Raw genomic sequence first — 11,823 nt, forward strand, 5'->3', positions numbered from 1 at the left:
AAAAGTCAATGCTCCAAATGTGAAGCAACACAGAATTGTCTGATTTATAACAATGGGTAGAGCAGTAAGAAAAGAGAGTCTGTATTGTACATTGTCATGCTGAGTGGCACTTGGATCAAGACTTTGGAGACATAAATTAGGAAATCTATCCTGAATCTTCAATGAAAAATGTTAAAATAATAATTGTAATATAGATGTTGGTGATGGACAGGGAAGCCTGACATGCTGTAGCCCATGGGGTTGCAAATAGTCAGACACAATTGAGTGACTGAACTGAACTGAGATGTCTTTATTGTTTTCAATTTTGAAATAAATTTACAGGCAAAGCAGGCAAGACTTAATTATGGTTACAGAATAGAATGTAAATGTTATTCACCTTGACCAAGTTATTAACAGAAGACAGGAGGGGATGGGGAAAAGAATGAATATAGCATGCTAGAGGTCCTATTATCCCCATCTACTATAGGAGAAATTCAAAGGATGATGTCTGTATTTGAGACTATTAGAATTTTATGTATTAAGTCACACAAGCAGCCAGTGAAAGTGAAAAGTGAAAGCAAAAGTGATAGTTGCTGAGTTCTGTCCAATTCTTTGCAACTTCATGTAGCCCGCCGGGCTCTTCTGTCCATGGAATTCTCCAGGCAAGTATACTGCAGTGGGTTCACAGGCTCTTCCCCATAGAACTAAAAATAGTAATATGAACTTATAGGGGGAAGAAATGAGCAGAGTGGCAGGAAATTAATTAAAAATGTCTTAAGATATATCAAGAAATAGTAGGAAGAGTATATCACTAAGAAAAATGATATTAACCACCAGAAGAACCAAAGCAGATACATATAAAAAAGATTTTGCCCCTAGGTTTGGGAACTGATGGTACCAGACAGAAGAACACAGAATGATTGCTTTTCATTATTGTTGTTGCTGTTGTTCAGTTGTAAATCATGTCCAACTCTTATGTGACACCATGGAGTTTGCCCTCCAGGGTCCTCTGTCCATGGGATTTTCCAGACAAGAATATTGGAGTGGGTTGCCATTTCCTTCTCCAGGGGATCTTCCTGACCCAGGAATTCAATCTGCATCTCCTGTTTGGTAGATGGATTCTTTACCACTGAGCCACCTGGGAAGCCCATTGCTTTTCATTCTAAGGCTTCTATACTACTTGGATTTTAAAAACCATGTTTTATTTTGATAAAATTTTAAGAACTAAATATGTATAAACAACTTGGTGCAATGAGAAGAATGTCTCCTTCTCTCTGAGTAAGCTGTTTACAAAGAACTTTTCTTGGGGTGGAGTGGTGTAGGCAGAAAACCTCTGAGTTAAAACTATACCCACCATGCGTCCATCATTTCTGTAATGCTGAATTAATATCCTTATATATTACCAAATGATGTCACAAAATGAAATTTCCTTCATTGTTTAAATCCTCACATATTGTTGGTTAGAATGAAAAAAAAAATGGTACAGTCACTTTGGAAAACCGTTTGGCAGTTTCTTGTTAAGTTAAACATACAGATGTAAATATTTATAGTGGCTTTATTTCTAATTGCTGCAAATTGGAAACAGCTCAAATGTCTTTCAGGTGGTGAATGGATAAACAAACTAGTATATACATACACTGGAAAATTATTCAGCAATAACAAGGAACGAACTTCTGATGCGTGTAACATGGATGAATCTCAAATAACTATGCTAAGTGAAAGATGCCAGATGCAAAAGGCCATAGAGGCTATGATTTCATTTATGTATGATATATATGATATTCTGGAAAAAGCAAATCTATAAGGAGAGAAAGCAGATTAATGATATTATGTGTTGCCCCAAAATTCACATGTTGAAGTCCTAGCTCTGGGATCTCAGAATGTGACCTTATTGGAATAGTGTCTGTACCAGGGAAATCAAGTTAAAAAGAAGCCTTTAGGTAGACCCTCATTCAGTATCACTGCTATTCTTGTAAAAAAGAAAAATATGGACACAGAGACATAGCGGGAAGATGATGTAAAGAGACATAGGAAGAAATCAGTCATTTATAAACAAAGGAGAGAGGGCTGCAGCTGATTCTTCCCTCTCAGCCGTTGGAAAAAACCAAACTGGCTGACTACTTGATGTTGGATTTTGAGATGTAGATTTTCTATTCTTTAAGAAATTCAGTTTGTGGTAGTTTCTTACAGAAATCCTCACAAACTAATACAAATGGTTTTTAGGGTGGGAGTGTTGACTAAAGGGTCATAGAGGGACTTTCTGAGGTGATGAGAACGCTCTATTTCTTGATTGTGGTGGCTATATAATTGCATATGTTTCATGCATATGTCAGAAATCACAGAACTAAAAAGGGAAAATTACACTCTTTTTAGAATTATACTTCTATAAGACAACTTGAAAAAATTAATAAAAATGACATTAAAAAAGATTACTTTAAAAAATTAAATATTGGAAAAGTGACCCAGAATGTATGTATATACAAAGATGTTTATATTAATGTTGGTCATAATAATGAAACAGCAGAATGAAACACAATGTCCAAAATAGGAGATTATTTGAACAAATGGTTAAAATCAGAGACGAAAGATAAATTCTTTCCCTGACAGATCTTACATTCTAGAAAATAAGATCGCCAATACACGAATAGAGAAATAAATATATAGACATAATGTCAGGTAGTGATAAGTTCTGTGAAGAAGTTAAAGCAGAGTAAGGAAGGAGAGTTAAATGGAGCTGTGTTTTAGATACAGTAGTATGGTGTTGCGGAGAAGGTGATGGCACCCCACTCCAGTACTCTTGCCTGGAAAATCCCATGGGTGGAGGAGCCTGGTGGGCTGCAGTCCATGGGGTCGCTAAGAGTCGGACACGACTGAGTGACTTCACTTTCACTTTTCACTTTCATGCATTGGAGAGGGAAATGGCAACCCACTCCAGTGTTCTTGCCTGGAGAATCCCAGGGACCGGGGAGCCTGGTGGGCTGCCCTCTATGGGATCGCACAGAGTTGGACACGACTGAAGCAACTTAGCAGCAGCAGCAGCAGCAGTATTGTGTTGACTGTGCTAGGTTATAATCCCCAGTTATTCCATCAAATACTAAGCCAGACATTGCTATGAAGGTGTTTTGTAGATGTGGTTCAAGTTCATAATCAGTTGACTTTCAGTGAGAGAGATTATCCTAGATATCTGGGTGAGCATGATGTAATGAGGAGCATGCGAAAAGAGCTTAATAGCTCTTCTTCTTCTTCGCCTTGAAGAAGGCGATATTCCAGCTATGGTGAGAGAGAAAACTTGAGAAATATTTATTATCTCTAAGACCGTGTTATTCTTGAGTTTTATTAATTAAGGAAGGGACTACAATTTTTTCTTTGTCATGGTTGCTGCTGCTAAGTCACTTCAGTCGTGTCCGACTCTGTGCAACCCCATAGACGGCTGCCCACCAGGCTCCCCCGTCCCTGGGATTCTCCAGGCAAGAACACTGGAGTGGGTTGCCATTTCCTCCTCCAATGCATCAAAGTGAAAAGTGAAAGTGAAGTCGCTCAGTTGTGTCTGACTCTTAGCGACCCCATGGACTTCAGCCTACCAGGCTCCTCCGTCCATGGGATTTTCCAGGCAAGAGTACTGGAGTGGGGTACCTAAGTGTTTTTAATTGGAGAATAATTTAATTGGAAGGTTTATGTGTATATGTGCCTGTTCTTCCCAACCTCTAAACGTTAGTGAACTCCAAAGCTCATTTTGTCAGATCTCTTCTTTTTTCCATCCATGCTCACTTTGTAGTACCAATGACTCAAATGTTTATTTTCATACATGTCTATCAACAGATAGCTTCACTTGGCTATTTTAATGACATTTAAAACTTAAAATGTCCATCACTCAGCTCTTGCTTCCCACCCTTCAAATCTGCTCTTTCCTTTTCCCACTAATCTTCCCATACTAATAGATGCTACCACTTCCAATTCTTCCTCTACCCCTCAAATTTCCTGTCTTGGGTTCATCAGTTTTTCTCTGTTGATCAGAATTGACTCAAGAGATACAGTTCTGGTTATTGCTTCCTTTGCTCTCAGAGAAGTAAAGTTATTAGCAATTCAAGTTAGGAATTTATTCGGTGTTCGGAATTTAGAGTCTTATTGTCAGCATCTTAAAAGCAAATATCTCATTTTTAGGCTACAGAAGAACAAACTTGGCCTACTGGGGGCAGCAGAGAACAGTGTGTTAAATATTTAGACCCAGAGAAGACTATGGAAGCATTTAGTTACAAGCAACTCTCCCAAGCACTCAGATCACTGTGATCAGTAGTCAGCTCTTTTGTCGGATGATGGGAGGTAAGAGACCGGAGGGGAGTATTGGTGCACGTGTGCCTATCAGAGCTGGAAACCAATGGACAGACGTGGCAGCAGTTTGCTCCATGGGGATTATCAAATTTCCTGGAGAATCCATAACCTACTGAGATTTTTATCTTTGTTGACTCCCTCCAGTTGTTCAATGGCACACTGTCCAGCCTAGCACACTGATAGTTAGCTACGAAAAGATTCACTATTTTTAGACTGCTTGGTGGTTTTTTTTTTTTCCTTTTTTCCATATTTGCTTTCTTTTACACGTTCTGTTTTTGCGTTTGGTCCTCGATAGTCTAAAGTCTGTGGAAAGAAGGCCTACATGTTAAGTATTATAGGGGTGAAAAATTTGCCACCCCGAAATCCTCTTTGGCATGAGGATTAATTTAGGCTGATCATTTTTAAGTAAGAGAAGGCTCAGGAAGTCTCTCTTCTACAACCTGTTGGCTGTCTAAATAATTTAAAGGGCCTGTTCCCAGAATAGAGCTATCGCCAGAGATATGGGGGGTGTTGAGGGGGAAGTCAGCTGGGCCCAGGGGTCAGAGTCCACTCTGCGTCCCACAGCTTCTACATGGCCCATTTACCAAACGTTTACTATTCTATCTCTATGTCAGTTACCTTCTTCCTCTTTAAAGTCTCCAACCTACTACTCCCAACATCCTCATTTGTCTTTAGCTGAAGACAGAATTCAAGGTGAGCATTTAGGTCATTTTGGCAAGTAACTCAGTTTTCCTGCATCTCTCCCAGGGGCACACTTTATTAAACTTTTCTTGTTTTTCTGTCTCATGTCAGTTTAATTCTTAGACCATTGTGAAGAATTTAGAAGGACAGAAGAAAGTTTTTTCATCCCCAAAAATATTGAGAAAGAAGGAACTGATAATTGGCTTGGGGAGATGAAAAGCAGTTGGTTTCAACATTTGGGGCTGTTACCCACAGTGAGAAATACATCTTATCTCACAAACCAGGACATATCTACTCATAATCAGAAAAGCTCATGAAACACCACTTACTTACCCTTTTTGTATAAAGGTATCTTCTCTGATATTTTCTATTTTATTTCCCTAACATTTTTTTTCTGATTGTGACCACTAAGATTATATAATCCACTAACAATTTGGTTGTGGCACTGAGATGAAAAATTCTGAGCTATAAAATATGAAAAAGACAAAAAGTTGAAAGTCATCTCCAGGTTTAGCTTGTGTGGTGAGGAAAATAGGTACTGCTAATTGAAAAAACAAAGAAGAAATTGGAAAGAGAAATTGATCAAGTTTCCTGTGGCTACTGAAACAGATGTGAAAGGAAAATAAAAGAACGGAGTTGGTTTTGCTAAGAAAACTCTCTAAAGTGGACCAGGAGGCCACTGAGCAGGTGTGAATTGTGTGCGTCTTGGCCTGGATGAGATCTGGCCTTTTGATTCTTGTCCTACTCAGCATCCTTGTCGGACCATTGTTACTCTACAGGACTCTTGGCAGCCTATCTGCCTGCTTGCCCTAGAGCAGCTCGTGATTCCTCGAGGACAGACGTTTCCTGCCTTGTGTCAGGGGCAGTCATGGTTCTTTGGCAGGCTGTGTGGCTTTTATGTTTGTGGGCCCCTGACTCTTTCTCTTCTCCAGAACACTCTTTTGGTTTTCTCCCAATCTGTGTCTCCCAAATTGAAGTTCCTTAGACCCCCAGTAAAACTCTTTGTTCTTTGCAACCTCAATATTTATTACTATTCAACACAAATTACCATAAACGTGGTAGCTAAAACAACAGAAATTTATTCTCTCATGGTTCTGGAGACCAAAAGCCCAAAACCAATACCAGCAGGCCAAAGTCAGGAGGTTAGCACACACCCTGCACAGGCTCCAGGTGAAAATCTGTTCCCTGCTTCTCCAGTTTCTGTGAGGCTGCTGTCATTCTTGAGTGTTTACTTCCAGGGTCACACTGTCTTCTCTCCTTTTGTGTGTGCCCTCCTGCCTCTCTTTCCAGGACATTTGTGATTGCAGTTAGGGTACACCTGGATAATCCAAGATAACAACTCAGTGACATCTGTAACACTCCCACCCCCCGCACTATTTTTGGCCTTGTAACATTCATAGGTTCTGGAGATTTGCATGTAGATAACTTTTTGGAGACTTATTATTCAGCCGACTAGGAGAAAAATAGAGTGAGTTCAGTTTTTGAATGGAGAGATGCTCAATTAGCTTGAAAGCAAGAAAACAAGACTGGAATTGATTATTATATAAAAGATGAGGGCTATAATTATATTTTGGGTGTTTGGGTGTTTATTAACATCAAGGGAAGTTGAAAATCTAAGAATGCAGGTGTTTGTGGAAGCCTGAACCAAATTTATCTTCATAAAATATACAGTGTTGTTCAGTTCAGTCGCTCAGTCGTGTCTGACTCTTTGCGACCCCATGAATTGCAGCACGCCAGGCCTCCCTGTCCATCACCAACTCCCAGAGTTCACTCAAACCCATGTCCATTGAGTCGGTGATGCCATCCAACCATCTTATCCTCTGTTCTCCCCTTCTCCTCCTGCCCTCAATCTTTCCCAGCATCAGGGTCTTTTCCACTAAGTCAACTCTTTGCATGAGGTGGCCAAAGTATTGGAGTTTCAGCTTCAACATCAGTCTTTCCAATGAACACCCAGGTCTGATCTCCTTTAGGATGGACTGGTTGGATCTCCTTGCAGTCCAAGGGACTCTCAAGAGTCTTATGGGACAAATTACATGCTCAGATGTCTGGAAAACTACAAGACTGCATGTCTACAGGCACATGCAGTTTTACCAGGTAATTGTGCCCTTCCCTTATTCCCTTTCTCCTCCTTTCCCTTCCTCTTTCCTTCCTTCCTTCTTTCTTTCTCACCCACCTAGGAAGAAACAATATATTATAGTAGATTTAGAACCTCCTTATACAAATATAGGTTAGTGCCTAGTACAATCTTTGAGATACAGTAGGTTAGTTGACAAAATATTTGTTGGATGTGATAATTTTTTTTAAACTGACCACCTAAAAATCTAATATTTTTCTAGTCCGTTATGTGCCTCTTCTTGGCCACCAGAAACTGCATTCAGAATTTAACATGACACCTTAAAGAATATATGATTCTGGTTGTAACCCCTCACTTTTACTTTTGAGGTAACAAGAGCAGAGAGGATAAGTGATTTGTCTAAAATGATCTAGTGCTCTTTTCACCACACTCCTTTGCCTTTTCACCTTCATTTTAAGCCAAGCTTCTCTAGTTTACCTGCCAATCTGAAGAAGCAGTGCATGCATGCGTGCTAAGTCTCTTCTGTCATGTCCGATTCTTTGTTATATTATGGACTGTAGCTCACCAGGCTCCTCTGTCCATGGGATTCTCCAGGCAAGATTACTGGAGTGAGTTGCCATGCCCTCCTCCAGGGGATCTTCCCGACCCAGGGTTCACACCTGCATCTCTTATGTCTCCTGCATCGGCAGGCAGGTTCTTTACCACTAGTGCCACCCGGGAAGCCCGAAGAAGGAGAACTATTACTAAAATGGGGTAATACTCTGAGTCTTTCCCCTGTTGGCATTTATTTTCTTCAAAGGCAAAATGCTTCATTCCATTGGGATCGGGAGTGACTCATCTAATCACAGCCTTACACAGTGGAGTCACTCTCATACCTTATATCTTCTTCCTGCTGCAACTTTGGAAGTGTGCAGTGGCATTTTTTTGATTATCATTAGTAATAGGTAGAACAGGGCTTCTATATTAATAGCTGGAGAATGGAAGGCTTAGACCTTCTACAAAGAGCAGTACAGTATAGCACAACAAGGAAATATCTCACTGGAAAAGAATTATTATCAGAAAGCAAAGTCCTATGCCACAAAGAGTTATCCTCTATGTATATACATTGGAGTAGACTTTTTTGACTTCAGATCATCTCCAAGTTTTTTTATAGTGAAAAGAAATTATGGTGAAATAAAGATTTTTTTCAAGAGATTAATTTTACCTAAGTAAGTCAAGACTGGGTCTCAGTAACAATGTTAGTTACCTTTTGAAGACACAGATAATTCTAGCCAGGGGTTGGGTGAAGTGGCAGATACTGTTCAGGATCATTCATCATAGAGAAGTCAAATTATGTTGAGTAATTTAAGGAATAGGCTGTGTTTAGAGGAGCATACTGTGAAGTGACCTGGAACTGGTGGGAAGAAAAGTATGAAGAAGAATATTGCTACTACTAATCTAATGCTGAGAATGGCTTTGTGTTGTCAGAGAACACGTGAAATGTGGATTTAATGAGCAGAGTTTGGTCAGAAGTTTATGGGTAATTTTGGAACAATTTCTTATTGTGAGGCATGGGAAGATGGGATGTTTCATTTACAAATACTTTTGTGGCAGGCACTGTGATTTACAGATATTATTTCATTTGACCGTCAGTCTATGCAATATGGACATTCATTCATTCAGTAGTAAGTGAAGGTTTTTTGAGAATTACATGGTATGAGTTATACTTTAGGAAGATTAATATGATAGCATGTGGGATGGCTTGTTAAGTTAATGAGAAACTGGAGGTGCTTAGTAGATAATGACCATAGTCCTGCTGAGAAGTAATGAGGATGTAAGCCTGGAGATAGAGAAGAGGGGATGAATTTGGATGAAATTTGATGAGATATAATTAAAGACTGAGTGAAAATAAGTTTATTTTAGACAGTGGATTTGGTTTTATGGAGTTGTACAGTCCATGGAATTCTCCAGGCCAGAATACTGGAGTGGGTAGCCTTTCCCTTCTCCAGGGGATCTTCCCAACCCAGGGATCGAACCCAGGTTTCCTGCATTGCAGGCAGATTCTTTACCAACTGACCTGTCAGGGAAACCCTTTATGGAATTGAGGCAGGGTCTAATCAATTGGAGATATTGTACCTGAATGTAATTTTTAATGACATGCTGACTGCAATAGGAAGATTTATATGTTTGGCCCATCCACCCTCATTCATACTTGGCAGTGGGACTCAGTATATGGAGAGTCAGTAGCTCTGGCTTAGATCCCTGTCGGCCACTTCTATCTGCCTGACTTTGGGCTATTTACTTAACCAGGCACAGCCTTAGCCTTCTCAGCTGCAGTATGTCCATGACAAATACCTTTTGCCTAGAGTCCTTGTGAGACTTAGATATAATTCATGTGCTTGTTCAAAATGGAAGCCTAATAGATGGTTATTATTGCTCATGCTATACTTTATTTGCCTTATTCATTCTCATATGAGTGTGCAGTGGGTTTTTCCAGTGATTGCACGATGTGTTGTATTGGGTTGCAACAGACTGAATGGAGAAGCAGGTATGAGAATCCAGCTGTCTTTTATTAACCCAGGCACAGAAGAAGTTTGTAAAAATTTAAACAATACTACTCTTCTCACTGAATTCTTATATTTGAAAAACACTTATAACAGCAAGAGGAAAAAATATTAAGAGTAAAAAAAAAATTGTATGTTATGAGTTCATTATTGTCATTTGTCCATAAATAAATATGTGGAATTTGTGAATAAGTATTTAAATATATCTCATTAAATTTTTTTAATACAATAGATATTGACAGATATCACCCCCATAACCAAACATCTCTTAGGGGCTGTAATGATTTTTAGGAGTTGCAAAAGGGTCCTGAAACCCCAAAATTTGAGAACTGCTAATTTAGAGACCTGAGAGTGGGATCCAATGGGCTGGTATCTACTTCTCAGAGTCCAGTGTCCATTGAAGACTCTAATAAATAGCGTTTCTTTTCTGGCAGCTGACAAGTAGCTCAAGAGGTGAGCTTCTGGGAGGGAATGATAAAGGGAATTAGGACTGGGGACTTTAAGGGAAATGATAAGCCTGGAAAGGGTGGTTTTAGATAGTGCTAAACCTCTCCATTCAGTTTTTTCTGCCATATCATACTGCTTTCTAAGATTGCTTTAGGATGAAAGATTGATAGCATATTCTAAGAATTATTTGTTTTATAGACTTTTTATCATGCTTTTGGCATGTAAAGTGTTCACTGGGGACTATTCCTGGAAAGAGTCTAATTATAACTAGAGAAAGTTACATCACCACTTGACCCTTAATATGGGAGTACTGAAGTTCAACTGACTCCATTTATGTTCATTCACGTTCCAAGCAGCTTTAGGATAGAAAATCAGAGTCTTCTTTATTTAAAGCTTCTCTCTAAAATCCTGTAGAGGGGGCTTTTGTTAATTTGTGGCAAGTTCCTAAAGATTAAAGTGATGGTGTTCTTTCCCTACTCTTTTCCCTTTTGAAAAAGTTTTAGAAAATTTACTAATGTGATTGCCAACTAGTGATCACAAGTCAAGGCATGTGTGACAGTCTGTTTTTCAGTCTGCACATACTAGTCATCGTCTGAAGTATTTACTATTGTCTTTTCCTAGCCCTGTTTTTTTTTTTTTTTTTTTTTGACAAAAAAATCTTGGCAAAACAAAGCCTAAAGTCTTTAAAAAGAAACAAAAACAAACAAAACTCCTGAATTCCAAGGTGTGCATGCTCAGCCTGAGTCTGTCCAACTCTTTGTGACCCCCATGGACTGTAGCCCACTAGGCAAGTCTGTCCATGGGATTATCCTGGCAAGAATACAGGAGTGGGTTGTCATTTCCACCTCCAGGCGATCTTCCCCCCCACCCAGGGATCCAACCTAGGACTCTTAAGTCTCATGCATTGACAGGTGGATTCTTTACCACTGAGCCTCATGGGAAGCCCCAAAGTAAAATTTGCGTAATAAAAGAATTATTTTGCATTATGTCACTTGCACTTTCAAAGGTGTCATTTTAATGCAGTCTGATTCTATTACACCTTTTGTAGTTAATTGCAATAGTCTGCTAATTATTGTTATTCCCTAGATAAGGTTGCCAGATAAACTAAGCTAAACTAAGCTAAGCTAAGTGAAAGTCGCTCAGTCATGTCCAACCATTTGTGACCCCATGGACTATACAGTCCATGGAATTCTCCAGGCTAGAATAGTGGCCTTCTCCAGGCAGTCTTCCCAACCCAGGGATGGAACCCAGGTCTCCCGCATTGCGCAGGCGGATTCTTTACCAGCTGAGCCACAAAGGAAGCCCAAGAATACTGGGGTGGGTAACCTATCCCTTCACCAGCGGATCTTCCCGACCCAGGAATCAAACCGGGGTCTCCTGCATTGCAGGCGGATTCTTTATCAACTGAGCAATTAGGGAAACTCTGTCAGATAAAATAGAAGGTAAATTTGAATTTTAGGGAAACAATGAATCATTTTTTAATATAAATGTGTCATCAATATTGCATAGGATAATGCTTATATTAATGAATGATTGGTTGTTTATATGAAATTTGAATTTAACATCCTATGCTTTATTTTGCTAAATTTGGCAACCCTTACCTAAGCACAAACAGGTTCTCTGTCTTTACTTAGCATTATACAGAGCAGGTTGTATTTCAAATGGTTTTATAGTTAAAGACAAAAATTTAATTTTCTCAGTGAAACAGTGATTAGTTGGTAATGGTAAAATTGTTTCTTTGTGTAGAACAGAGGGTTAATTCTCAGAAGC

The sequence above is a fragment of the Bos mutus genome, chromosome 3 (genome assembly GCF_027580195.1).
Source record: "Bos mutus isolate GX-2022 chromosome 3, NWIPB_WYAK_1.1, whole genome shotgun sequence".
Taxonomy (NCBI): domain Eukaryota; kingdom Metazoa; phylum Chordata; class Mammalia; order Artiodactyla; family Bovidae; genus Bos; species Bos mutus.